At 48.2% G+C, this 14,919-nt stretch overlaps 1 protein-coding gene across 1 annotated transcript in view; it reads left to right on the top strand.

The window, feature by feature from the left end:
• The window catches only part of ASIC2 (acid sensing ion channel subunit 2), a 997,430-nt gene that overhangs the window by 745,626 nt on the left and 236,885 nt on the right, over positions 1-14,919 (top strand). The window lies entirely within an intron of this gene.

The following is a 14,919-nucleotide window of genomic DNA, read 5'->3' as shown; positions in this document are numbered from 1 at the left end:
TGATAAGGATGGTCACACCCTGCTCTGGAGAACAAGGGTATCTGGACTCAGTGGACAAAATATCTAGAACTGCATTGCTGCTAGAAGCATAAGAGCTGAAACTGACAGATCCATAAGTGACTCTTCTGTTCAGACGTCTATTTCAGAAGATAATGATACAAATAGGATGCCTGCCTGGGTTATCCCTGTCCAACAAATAAAAATGCCAGCATTTTGTGTGGGCCTCAGACCACCCTAGAACTGACACGCCACACCACGGAACGTGGGTCTGCAGGCATGTTTGTGTGCTGGCAGCCCAGCCCAAGCATCAGCCTTGAGACTAAAAGCATCGATGAAAGGGTAATTCCTAAACTTATAAGATATTTGCAAGATGTGTATACTTTCAAAGTATTTCACATACATCATCCCATTTGACCTTCCCAGGAACCAAAGGGGGAAAGCAAGCAATCAACCAAGATTAATCAGGTCTATTATGTGCCAGGCCCTGTTGAGTGTGTATGGGATACAGCAGTAGACAAACTCAAAACCCCTTCCTTCATGGAGCTGACACCCTAGCAGAGTAGAATCTATTGCACTAAGACAATAGGAGGAGTTAACAACCCTCGCACAATTATGGGATAAGTGCACTGACAAAGTCTGATAGTTAATGATAGCAACTACCCTTTATTATTCAACAGATATTTACCGAATGCTTGCTGTATGCCAAGCTTGGTACTAAATGCTTTACATATGTTATTTTATTTAATCTTTATGCTAACCTTGCAAGGCAGAGATTATTACCTCCATTTTTCAAGTGAGGAAATTAAGACTCAGAGAGTTTAAGTAACTTTCCCAATTTCCCCTACCTGGCTTGCATTGGAGCAATGTGGAGAGAGTGGTTAATCCTGTTTGCAGGAGCATGGGGTGGGGTTGGGCGGGGGGAGAGTTTCAGAGAGGGGAAAGGTGAGCAGGGCCTCAAAAGTGACAGGTTCACCAAGAAGAGAAGGGAAGATGTCAATTTCAAAGTCATAAAGTTGCACAAACGTGGTATGGATTTAAGATGGAAAAGCAAGAACCTTAGATGGCCGGGATAAAGGGTTTGTGGGGTAGGAAGTAGCAGGAGAGAATGGTGGAGTAAGTGGGGCCAGGGTGAGAAGGGCTTTAGAAGCCAGGCTTTTCCAGAACTTTCTGGAATGTTTTCAGGAACACAATAGGTAATATCTATACAGCATACAGGGGCAAATGGATAAGACTGCAGTCCTGAGCAGCCCCTGGGGCTCCTGCTGCCCCAAGCCTGCTCTGTTACCCCCAAAGCTGTGAGAATCAATACCCACACTCCCTGAGACCCATCGTGTGACACAACACACAAGCTGTGAAGCTCTGACATAAGCACTGGGGAGCCATTGAAGGATTTCAAGCAGAAGAATGATGTAATCAGAATGGTAGGGTCATGAATGGATTGGAGAGGGAGGAAATCAAAGACAAGGGGCCCAGGTAAGAGCTATAGTAACAGGGTAGGCTGTAAGCTGTAGACCAGAAGGGCCTGAACCAACTTATCAGCCATGAGAATGGAACACTGCCCAGGGGCTTCAGAATAATTTAGAGGCAGAATTGACAGCCTTCAGTGATGAACGGAATGTAGCAGGGGAGGGGGGCCGGTAAGGGCTTAGTTGAGGATAATTCCAAGATTTCTACGTGAAAAAGGGACTTAGAATTCATGAATGAAATCTCTATCTTCCATGGCTAAACTTCCAGTTCCAAATTTAAAAGGATATTGTGAATACTTCACAAAGCAACATGGACATTTCACATTCCTCTGTATCAATCAGTGTGAATATGCAAAAGGGAAACACACACACATGTACACACACATAAACACATACACACATGTACACATACAGACACACATACACACACACACACACACAAGCCACCAAGGGAAGTTTGCCTTCAGAAAGCTAATAAATGAGCTCCATTAGTTGAGATATTCTGATTTCTGACACCCGTCTATAAGTCAGAATTCTGTCACCGATTGCATAAGATTTCCAAGTCCCACAGAACAAAGCCCTAAAATGTTTCTGATGGAGACATGAGTGGTAGAACTCTTTTCTCAAACAGAATCCCGTTTCTCCTTTATTGTTTCTTTCTGCGAGGGAAGAAAAAATGAGGGAAAAAGTGGTCTGTCATTATTTTTAGTTTAAGAAACAGAAAAGAAACGTTTAAATACCACGAAACACCCTTTTATAGAACAACTAAACACCCACAACATAACTCAACTGGCAGCAACGTAACCAACTGGAAATGTTAAGCCATGTACCGAATCACAGTTTGGCCATCAAACAAAATGACAACAGGGAAAGTTTGTTCAAGGTGATGGCTGAAACAATGCACCAATGAAAGAAATGGACCTTTGTCGTTTAGACTCTCTCTTCCAAAGAAATAAGTGATTTTTCTGAACAGCCAACATTTCCAAGAGTTAAGGATTTATTTATTCCTTTGAATACCACAACTTTTTTTTTAATGGAACCATTTGGCCAAAACTCCTTCTGAAAAATATCCCATCCTTTCATATATTCTTATGCAAATTATACAGAACAAAATGTAATCTTGGCAACTCAAGGCCATCATTGTAAATTCCAACTCTTCTTTGGGGCTAAAAGACTCAGGACGATTTGAAACGTGTGGAGTTTGCCCAACATTAAGTGGTGTCTTTTTTTAGTCCTTGTATCTGTTTTTATAGTTCTTTTGTCTTCTCCTTTGTGGTCAGGCTTTGGCTGTATATTCTTCCCATCAGTGTCGTTGAATCTTAAGCCTGCTTGTTTCTTTTCATAATGTATGTCATTTCTATTCTACTGAGAGCCTGAAAAACAAAACGAAGCATGTTATCAGGTTTGTACATAAAGTAAAAGTAAGCAGCCTTCCTGAAAATCAAAGGCTCACTCATGCTTAAACTATGTGATGTTAACTTTAGTGCCTGGAAGCCTGTATCATATAACAGGGGTTGGAGGGAGGATTTAATATCAGCAAAACCCGAGTTTGACCTTAAATAATCCACTTGATTTCTCTCAGCCTCAGATTCCTCCTTGGCACAAAGAGAAAGAATAATATCTACTTCACTAGGGTCACTTGGGGATTAAATGAGATAATGCATGCATGCAAAGTCCCTAGCATTATGCCTGCCACATTAATATCTTCAATTAAGGCCATTATTATTATTATTAGTTTAGGGACATGCATTGTGACTGCTCAGACTTTTCCTTAGCTCTTTGAACTGCCACTAAACCAGAAAGAAGAATACCGTGGGTGCCAAGACCAAGGAGAATTCCAACCATAGTTAAAGGTGGAAATGTGATGTAGCTGGAAAAAGTGCTTGGACCCTTCATGCTGTCGAGGTCCAGCCAGGGTCAAGTGCGCCAAACCAAGTCAGCCAGCTGTGAGTTTAATCACAAGTCAGAGTCAGGTATCTGGGCAGAGTCTGGGAACAGATGACAGAGACCTAGCCAGCAGAAAGGACGCAAGGAAAGCAACACCTCAGAGCAATCCTCATCCAAATGCCCCTCCCTGATTGGGGACAGTTTGTCTCTGGGTCGGTTTTTATTATGGGTCACTATTTGGTCACAATGCATCTATCATGTGAGTCACTGCTTGGGTTTTGTTCCAGGATTGAACAAAAAGGGATTGAGACTAAGGTGGGGACCCTGGTAATGCAGGGGGAGGGGGACCCAGGAGCAGGCGGAATACACAAGAGTGGGCAAAGTTCAGGGTGATGGTTCCAGCCACATAAGGGCAGCATCTGTGGCTTGCTTCCACTGGCGGGTTGGCAGTGCCAAGGTGGGAAGGATGGTGAGGTTGGCCAAGAGGTCCAGGTCCAGTGGTCCATAATCCAGTGATACCACTTCATAGAGACAGAAATTCTTCACCTTACGATGTGCCTTCTTTCCAAGCTTGGCTCTGGTAAAGTTGCTTAGGCTTTGTCTGAAATCGAACAAACTTCACCAATAAAAGCTATTTGTTAGTAAACACTGTCTGTCCTAATTCTCCTCTAATCATTGCTCAGGTACAAAGAGATGTTTTCCTGGAGTGCAAATCAGGCTGGGTGTGCCCTTTGTGCTCAGATCTTTTTAGTCGGTGCTGTTTCATCTCTAACCCAACACGTTAGCATCCTTGTCCTGTTCTTTTCTTTAAAAATGTCATCATTTTCCAATGACATAGTGTCACCATCATTAGCTTAGCCATACACCTAGTGTTGGGCATGTGAACTGTTTTTAATTTGTTTGTTTTTCTCTAGCATGAGAAGCCTCACTGAGAATACCTATGTACTTTGTTTAGGGGTTATTTCCTTGGGGAAGCTTCTAGGGTGTGGGATTACCAGGTCAAAGGGTATGAACTGTCTCATGCTCTTATTACACATCAAGCTTATGAACTTGCCTTTATAACTCCAGGCACTTTCAGAAAGCTGTTTTGAATCTAATGTTGTGTGTTAGTGCTTTAGGCTGCTGAGAACTATTGAATGAGTAAACTTAAGCACTGTTGGGCTAGAGAAGTATTGATTAAAAGCAGAAAGCAAAGCTGAGGTCTGGAAGGAAGGAAAGGAAGGAAGGAGGGAGGGAGGGAGGGAGGGAAGAAAGGAGACAGGAGGGTAGGCTGAAAGTCTGTGGTTTGTAAACATGAGCTCCCACTTTGCAGCCCTGTGATGGCTCTCAGCGCGTTCGATCATTTGGACGTTCTCTTAGCCCAGCCTGGCACTTGTACCCATGGGTACTTCCCTGAACCTCTTTCTTACCACTGGACTTGTATAGTCTTAGCTCTGCCCGTGATGGCATCACGCTGAAGCTGGGAAGAACAGAGCTCCAGACGCACAGCAGATACTGAGAACCCAGCTTCTGTTTTCACTCCCTTCATCTCCCCAAGGGCTTTTGCACAATTCTGAATTATGCTGCCACCCACCTTATCTTTTCTCTTTCTAAACTCCCAATTTCCTGCCTTTCTAACAAGTACCAACACGTTGGAGTCAGACCTGGCTTGGAATCCAGGCTCTGTTACTGTGTGACCCTAGGCAAGTTACTTCACCTCTCTGAGCCTCATTTTCTTCATCTGGAAAATGAGGCTTAACTCAGTGCCTGACATCCAGCTCGGTGAATGGTTGCCCTGGGGGATTATGGTTTGAGCTGTGCTTAAACCAGCAACAGAGAGAGTAAGATTGGAAAGATAAAGTCCCCATCTGTAAAATGGGATAATGGTACCGACCTGGGAGAGTTGTTATGAAGAACATTACATCGGGGAATTCCCTGGAAGTCCAGCGGTTAAGACTTGGTGGTTTCACTGCTGTGGGCCCAGTTTCTATCCCTGGTCGGGGAACTAAGATCCCGCAAGCTGTGCAACGCGGCCAAAAAGGAAAAAAATGAACATTATATGGTGCACATAACAAATAGTATGTGGTAGGTACCTGGCTGGTACTCTGTGTTATCTTCCTCTCCTCTCCCTCCCCATCATCCCCTCCCCCGCCTTTCCTTCCCTTATCCTGCCTTCCCTGTCCTGCCGTTCTCTCCCTGTCTTCTCTTTGGATAATCACACAGGTCCACACCCTGCAAAAGAACGTATAAAATCCCTCCCACTCTGCCCCTCCTGTGGACAGACAGGCAAATAAACAAGGAGGAGAGAAACCCGAGATAGTGGTTTGGCCCAGGTCATTTATAAGGAAAGAAAGTAAACAAACTGCTAGTGGCTGAGACAGAGAAAAGCTGCGGCTGGAGGGAAAGCAGCCTGGATGGAGGCTTTTGACAAATCAACTTGGCCTGAAATCTCTGAGTCACTGCAGAGGGTCTGTCTGCAAGACAGATTCAGGGCTGGTTAGTTAGTGCTCCCCAAAGGGGAGGTGAGAGCCGGGGTAAGACTAAGTCATGGCTGAAAACAGTTAAGGGGACAGTCAAGGAATTGAGAATAAAATGCCTAATTGTACCTGGGGTTTTATATGTTATTAAATCCGATTTTAACTGCCTGCCTTTTCGTAATATGAGTGGGTGATAATTACTGGAGGAGGTTATTGTGCTTAACTGTTTTAATGAGAGTTTTGTTATGTGTATGGGAGAGGAAATTGGCTAGAAAAGTGTGCAAAGCTCCATCGCTCTGCTAACTTTATGGTCAAAGTTACAACCAAGACCCAGTTATTCAAGCCTAAACCCAGAATAGAGAAGGCCACGCTGGGAGAAGAGGCAGAGATTCATTATTGGGTTTTTTTTTGGGGGGGGGTTTGCGGTATGCGGGCCTCTCACTGTTGTGGCCTCTCCCGTTGCGGAGCACAGGCTCCGGACGCACAGGCTCAGCGGCCATGGCTCACGGGCCCAGCCGCTCCACGGCATGTGGGATCTTCCCGGACCGGGGCACGAACCCGTGTCCCCTGCATTGGCAGGCGGACTCTCAACCACTGCGCCACCAGGGAAACCCCAAATTCATTATTGATGTGGCCTGGACTTAGAAAGTAAATGTCACAGGTCAACAAGACACCACTGGGGACACAAAAAGCCACATCAGGAGGAGGATGTGGATGTGGACACATGGATGTCATGGATCAGGGCTCCTCAATGTGAGCTTATGCTGGGGTTACAATTGGTCGCAGATCCTGTCCCCAAGGTTGATCCCTGTAGGCAGAGTCATACAGTTCTCCATGAGCTGGGGTGAGAAAATGAAAATGAATGGAGAAATTCATTGGGAAACGTGTATGGCGATCACTCTCAGACTAAGGGAGGGGAGCCCCCTCCTCTGGACGCTCTCAACACACTCTAGCGTAGCATTTATCATACTTTATTAAAGGTATCTCTTTTCTTACCCACGTCCCCCACTGGACTGCAAGCTAAGACAGGGACCACGTCTGAGTAGACCCTGCATTTCCTGTGCCTAAGACAGCACCCGACACATGCTAGGTGCTCAGTCAATACCACTACAGTCCTCATTTCAGCTAATTCAACCAACCTGATTAAGACCCTGTACTCTAGAGCCAAAACACCTGGGTTTGAATCCAGGCACTGACTGGACAAGTTACTTATCCAATCTCTGCCTCAGTTTCCTCCTGTGTAGAAGATCTATGATGGTGATACATACCTCATAAGGTTGCTGTGAGGATTAAATCAGCTAACGCATGTTCATCGAGCATAGTGCCTGACATAATTAGTGCTCAATCAATGTTAGCTATCAAATATCAGCATTAGCATCAGCATCACCGTCACAATCATCACTACCACCATCATCATCACCACCATCATCATCATCACCATCATCACCATCACCACCATCACCTTCATCATCACCACCATCATCATCACCATCATCACCATCATCACCATCACCACCATCATCACCGTCATCATCACCATCATCATCATCACTATCACTGTCACAATCATCACTACCACCATCATCATCACCATCATCATCACCATCACAATCATCACTACCACCACCATCACCATCATCATCATCACCATCATCACCATCACCATCATCATCATCATCATCATCATCATCACCATCGTCATCATCACCATCACTATCACCGTCACAATCATCACTACCACCATCATCATCACCACCATCATCACCATCACCACCATCACCATTATCATCATCACCATCATCACCACCATCACCATCACCATCATCATCATCACCATCATCACCATCATCACCATCACCATCATCATCATCATCATCACCATCACCATCATCATCATCATCATCACCATCATCATCATCACCATCACTATCACCGTCACAATCATCACTACCACCATCATCATCACCACCATCATCACCATCACCACCATCACCATTATCATCATCACCATCACCACCATCACATTATCATCACCATCATCACCATCACCATTACCATCATCATCATCACCATCATAAGATCAACTTCCCAGTGACTGGGGCAAGTTACTAAACTTTGTATATCAATTTCCTCTTCCTCTTCCTCATGTTTAACCACATGCTCATTAAGATCACGTTTGGCACTGACACCCTCTGGTTCTCTCCATGGTGCATCTTACTCACTCTCTTTATTAGTCACAGAAACTTCTGAATCCCAAACTGGTTTTCTCTGCCAACCAATGCACGTTTGGACCACTTTCCCAAACCAACAAGAGCTGTGTGCTGAGGGCACTCAATTGTGTGTGTGTGTGTGTGTGTGTGTGTTATAATTAGTTTAAAGAAAATTTGACCAGAAAATTAAATCCTATGCAAATGCATCATGTAATACTGTTCAGAGGCAGGTGGAAGTATCTTTGCACTATCTGATGTTTGAGATTATCCACGCAACAGCTTTCATCCATCAGAATATCTAGCAAAGAGTTAATGGAAAATCTGATAATAAAACAGCGAGCTCTGTGTACCACCTTGTCATAGGATCCACTGTCCTTTTTGGATGGGAGAGCAGGACAATATGAAATGAGAAGTTGAGGAAAATAACAGGAGTTGGAATGAGGTGCCAGAGGAAGGCAACCATAAAATAACTGCAAATACAGAGAAAAAAGGTGTGAAGAACATAGAATACAATTACTCTAGTAAATGGTATTCACAGAAGGCAACCATTGGCGTGAGAAAAGGAAAACATATGGAGACTATACACACATATGTATATTCATAAGTATCACTAATAGATTATACAACAAATTGATAGCATTAGTTGCCTCCAAGGAGGACAGATGGGTGACCGGGGGAGGCAAGGGGTAGAGAGATTTTTTTACTAGACTGTTTACTCTTTTCTCCTTTTTGACTATGTGAATACATTGCTGATTTCAAAATGGGTGGTCGAAAAGTTATTCCATAGGGTGAGCAGAGAATGACCCTGAAGTTGGAATCTGGATTTTGGTTCTGTGTTTCTCGATATCCACCTGTGTGATTTATAGCATGCCACTCCCCTCTCTGGACCTCTGCTTTCTCCCCTGAGAGTGAAAGGGTTCAATTACATTACATCCTCCCATCTTTCAGGATTTGCCATTTACCATGGAGCACAGCGCTTCCACAGAGCATGAACCTACCAGCCCTCCGCTCTGGACCTGGTCCTTTCAGTCCTGATCTTTCTTCTGGTAGTTGTGGGCCCGTTTGCCTTCTTACCCCTGGGATTTAGTGCTGGTGAAGGATGAGCAGCTGAGAGCTTGAACTCCAGTAAAATGAGTATGACCAAAAATGCAAAAAAAAAAAAAAATCTGGAGAACCTAAGAAGGAGCCCAGAAGAAGAGAGAACCAGGAGGGGCCAAGTATACTATAAGAAAGCCACGGAAGAAGCGGGAGAAGCCGTGGAGATGTTGAAGCACGTGAAGAGGTAAGATGGAACAGCCACTCCAGCGCCAGCCCCATGGAGGGAGGTTGGGATGGATGGGAAAGGAGGTATGTAGTGACCAAAACCCTGGTGAAGTCCCCCTTGCCCTTTCCACCAGTGCAGGAGCTCCTATCATGACTACTGGACATTGGCTGAGGTCCTGTGACAATGCAGCCACCTCTATGCACCCAGAGGCCACCAGTAGCACAGGCTAAGAAGGTAGCAGAGGGGACTGCTAGGCTTCAGGCAGAGGTTGGGGAGAGGAGAAAGGGAGGAAAAGAGAAGAGAAGGAGAAAAGAGAAGAGGGGGAGAGAGGGAAGCAGAATGACAGAGAGCCCAGGGCAGTACAGAGACAGAAAAAGAAAGACAGAGAAAGAAGGAGAAAAAACGAGCTCTTTACATTCACAGACAGACCCACAAAAGCACACCTGCCCCCTAAGAGCAATGAACTCTGAGACTAGAGGTAGTGTTGACTCATCACCATGAGTCCTAAAAGGAAGTGCGCCCGGCATTCTAAGCAAAGACACCAAGAGCCCATTGTTACTGTCACCTCTCCCCCCTCCACACCCGCCACATACACTAAATCCCAGGGGTGGAGGAGGGTGGCAGATAAGATCCCACGACCATCAGAAGGAAGATCAGGGCCTGGATGGACCAGGTCCAGAGTAAAGGGCTTGGTGGGTTCATACCAGTGGGTATGGGACCATTTTAAAGATATCGACATCCGCGATCCCATCCCAAGAGCCGAAAGTACAGGAGAAACAAGTGAAGGAACTGATGGTGTTTAACCTGGAGAAGAAAGACTTTCTTGAAGATTTTGCTAGAAGGCAGACTACTAGAGCCCCTTTCACCACTGACATACTCTGATACTATAAAGTATTTTGATGGGTTCCCACGCGAAAGAAAGATCAAACTTATTTTGTGTGGCTCCCCGGGGATAAATTAGGAGACATTTGCAAAGAGACTGATTCCAGTTTGATGAAAGGAAGCTTTAAACACTGCCAGATGTTTTGGGATAGAATCAGTTACCGGTGGACTGTCACTGTTCAGGTGTGTAGCAGCGATTCCAAAGAGCAGGGTTAAGTAGTACCTCTGATACTTTCTAATACCAAGCCCCTGAGCAGTAGGGATTGGGGGTAAGCAGGACTATCAGGGGACCCAGTGAAGCCCGATCAAGCCAACAAGTATCAGCTCCTACAACTGGATTATAAAAACAGAAAATCACATTGACCTAAATGGACCTCCCCGCCCAACAAACTCATTTAATGGGAGAAAGAGCTTATATTTGGCGGTGGTGGTCACCCACCAGAATGTGGGCTGGCTGGCACCCAAACATCACACAGGAGGCCAGGATTCCAGGTGTGGAGCGACAGATGTTTTAGAGATAAACAGGAAGAGGGAAATTTTCTTAAAAGCTTATTATTGGGAAATCACAATGTTAAATTCACACTTCTTGGTGGATAGGTCACGTGGGGCAACTCATGCACTGCCTCGTGAATTTGTTTTTCTGGCCAAGTGAGCCTGCAAGAATGGGAAAGCGAATTCACACGAGCTGTTGTATCAGTGCAGCTCTGAGGGCAGAGATGGTATGGGGTAGGGTTTGAGAGCACAGGGGATGGAGCCAGACTACCTGCATTGAAAGGCTGCTCTCCTGCTTAAGCTGTGTGGCTTAGGTTGAGTAACTCAACCTCTCTGTGGTAAGGCTTCCTCCTCTTCGAAATAGAGAAAATAACAGTATTTGCCTAGTAGGATTATTTTGAGGATTAAACACTTAGAATGCTTATGACACTTGTTTTTAATGTAAGTCACTTAGAACAAGTCCTAGTGATTAGGAAGTCCTACATTTATTATATTATTATTATTGTTATTATTTATCATAATACTTTTCAAAGAAGCATGATGGAGAAGGAAAATCTTGGACTTTGGAATGAGTTATTGCTGAGATCAATTCCTGCTCTCCATGCCCTTGGTTCAACAGTTGTAAAAAGGGGGCAAAAATACCCCCCTGCAAGGTTGGAATAAGAAATTAAATATGTTTATGTGTCTGGTACAGTTGCCTGGCATACAGAGATAGTCAAGAAATCTTAGTTCCTTTCTTCTCTTCCCCATTTTGGTGTGTTTCATCTAGGTGCCAGGGCACTGTGCTGAGAGATAGAGACAAAAATGTGAATGAGATGTGGTCCCTGTCCTCAAAGGGCTCACGTCCAGAAGAAAAGCCTAGACACACACAGTGACAAGGTGCTATGCAAAGGCTATGATGGAGCTGTCAATCCAGTTACCTAGGAGGCAATGCTTCAGTTGGGATTTGGGGAAAGAGCAGAACTTCACAGAGCTGGTCAAAGTATTGGTCGAGAAAGGGGTGGGGGGATTTCAGGCAGTGCAGGAAACGCATCGCATACATGTGCCAAAAAGAAAGCCATGAATCACTCGGGATCACTAGGCCTCCCTGGGTCTGTCTCTGGATTTCTGTGCCAAGACCCCTGAAGCCCATGCAGGATACCCTTCCTCTCTCTGAAAAAGTGACCCATTTGGAGAATTAACAGTAAAAACCATGGCAGAGAAGACACTTAGGCAACCAAAAGCAGCATGTGTACATTTCAAGGGGGAAAATGCCAGGAAAGAAAAAGCCCACAACAGCTGAACAAATCAGAAACATAAAAGGTCTTAAAGGTTTCTACAAGACAGAGTTTCGTGCCATCCCAGGGCTATGATGCTGGAAGATGTCACATGCTTGCCCTGGCTACTTCATCAGTAATTTCACTGAGCTCACAAGGTCGCCCCACCTTGGTCTGGATATGTGTCAATGTGGCACCCCTCCCCTCCCCCCGCCACCAGCCCAGGACTGCTGGGACCAGGCTGAAGCACTGGTGTGTGAGCCTTTGTTAGAGGCCCCATAAAACTGGCAGATTCAGAACCTGCCCCCCAAAGCTAGCAACAGATATTTTCAAGGAACTGAATCCAAAGCAGAATTTTAGCAAAGCCCAACTTCTATAGCTTCCTCACCAGGTGAATGAGAAGAGCCTCCAGGAGTGTGTGTGTGTGTGTGTGTGTGTGTGTGTGTGTGTGTGTGTGGCTCAGATATCCCCATCTCCAGAGACCAGATGCAGGGGCTGCCATGCTGACATATACCCTCCAGGTCAGTGGGGAGGGAAAGCCCACCCAGCACCGCTCAGACACCTGATGCTCATTCAACAGACTTACCTGGACCACCTCTAATAAATCATCACAAAATGGGTGAAATGCCTCTCCAGGCCCAAATTCAAATCCTCCAAACCCCAAATCTCCCAGCTTCACTGGGGTGCCCTTCCACCCTCAAGATCCCTTCACATTGTCTCTCCCCTCACCGCCACCATCACAATCTACTCTCTAGAAAATGTCTACGAAACTCCTTTATCCCAGGGAGTAATAATGCTGGAGGTGTTACCCATCCAGTGAGGCCTCAGTGACTCAATTATTTGGGAAATACGGGAAGAGACCTACCATACACCACGCGGGGCAGGCGGCAGGCAAGGAGCAAGACTCCAGCCCTGGCCTCAAGGCGCCTGGCCCAGAGAGTGCAAACTGCAAGGCCCCGTGGTGCAGTTGAAAGAACCAGGGCTTCAGGGACCTGGGTGTAGAATCCTGATCCACCACTTAGGGGCAGTTTGACCTTGGGCAAGTACTTAGCCTCCCAAGTCTAGTGTGAAATGGAGTTAACAGTACACTGCATGCTTCACCCATCCTCCCAAACACGCCAAGGCAGAATATTTTAAAAAGCTAAATGAAAGTGTCCAAGAGTGCCCAGGGCTTAGTGGAAGACTCTGAGCCTGTCCAGGAGGGAAGGGTGACATCATCAGCCAACCAGCTGTAGGAACCCCGCCATGAGAATGGCAGATATGGAGTCTCCTGTCCATGGAAGTCATCCTCCTCCCTGCCGCCCACCCAGGAAGGCTGCACTTGGTGGACTGCGCCAGGGCTGAGCAGCGGACCCAGCCGGGGAAGTGACTGGAGGACACCGGAAGTTCCTAACAGGCAGGGGGCAGGGCTGCCCCACTGAGCCCAACCTGCCAGAGACCCAGTGACTGTTCCCAGCACCCCGACACACATACTCATTTACACAGCACACACACGCAAAACACACCAACCACACACCACATCCAGAAACCCCGATATCCACCCACACGTCAACACGCCCGTTCACGCCTCCCACCGCCTACATGCACACTTACACACACGTAGAGCATACAAGCCATCACTCTGTTCTACACACACCACACACATTCAGAGAGCCACAGCTCTGCACATAGGCTCACATTCACCAGATACACAGAAATGCCTGTTCACACGTACACACGCACATCCCACCCACACTCAGTGCATGACGCCCCACTCACACACTTGCTCAAATGCCCACACTAGACAGCGGCTCAGGTTGTCGACAGTCCAAAGTGTCCTCACACTCATGCACACGCGGCCCACATAAACGCAGCGTTTCTACTCCACATCTCTCCCGCCAGCGCGGCTCATCTGTGCAGCTCATCCCCCCGCCGCCGCCGGCTCCGGCAAAACGCTTCCCGCTCGGTGTGCAGCGGCCACAGTGGCCAGGAAGTAAAATGCAGCCAGGAGGGGCCGCGCGCGTCAGCACCGCGTCTCCGGGAGCGCACGGCGCCCGCCGCCGCCGCCCCGCCCGCCCGGAGCCGCGGGGCCGGCGAGCTGAGGAGCAGGTGCTGGAAGCCCAGCCGCGCCAGCGTCGCGCGGCCGCTGCCCAAGTTCGCCCGGGGCCCGAGGAGGGCCGGGCAGCCGCGAGAGGAGCGCCGCCGCCGCCGCGACGCTGGGAGTCTCGAGACGAGCCGGGCGCGCGGAGCAGCGAGTCCGGGTCACCCCCGAGAGGTGTAGCCGGGGCTCCTCGGTCCCCAGCTCCTGGAGCACCGGGGCAGGAAAAAGAAGAGGCAAGGGACGGCGAGACCGGGCTTTTCTGGAGACTCGAGGCACTTCGGAGAGCCGCGGGAGAAGGGACACTTCCCTCTGGCCAGCACCCTTGAAGGAGCCCAGCGGCCAGCAGCCTCTGGCAGGACCCTGAGACGCCCCCAGCCCCAGGCGAGGCGCGGGCCCTGGACTTGGGGGAGCCTTAGCAGGTCTCAGCCGAGCGCAGCCCGAGGAGCAGTGAGAAGGGTCCCGGAGGAAAGGGAAGGAGGGCAGCAGCCAGCTGGGCGACCGCTCACCCCTGTACACACCCACCCCACCCGCCAAGCCAGGAGCCGCCGCGCGCCTCTGGGGGCGCTCGTCCCCCGGCGCCTTCTCCCCCGTGTCCCAGCACCGCGGGCCACCGGCCGGGCTGGTGGGGTCCTTGGGGGTGTCCGAATCAGGCACTGGTGGCCGAGTGGCTGCTCTCCCGGGACCAGCGTAAAAGCTGGGGTTAGGCGGAGCCGCGGGGACTCAGCTCAGGGTCCCCCGAGATCCAAGACGAGGGGAGGCGGGCGCAGCGCCCAGGGACCGGAGAGGCGGCGCCCAGCGGGGCCCCTCCAGAGGTAGTGGCCGGCGTCGGGCGTCCGCCAGGAGGACTCGGGGCCAGGAGAGCCTGGGAGGCGCTCGGGGAGGCCCGTGCCAGGGGCGGTGGGCCGAGGCGGCCTCGGTCCCGGGCG

The sequence above is a fragment of the Mesoplodon densirostris genome, chromosome 18 (assembly GCF_025265405.1).
Source record: "Mesoplodon densirostris isolate mMesDen1 chromosome 18, mMesDen1 primary haplotype, whole genome shotgun sequence".
NCBI lineage: Eukaryota > Metazoa > Chordata > Mammalia > Artiodactyla > Ziphiidae > Mesoplodon > Mesoplodon densirostris.
The sequence above is the reverse complement of the archived record's forward strand: the minus strand, read 5'-3'. Positions and strand labels throughout refer to the sequence as shown.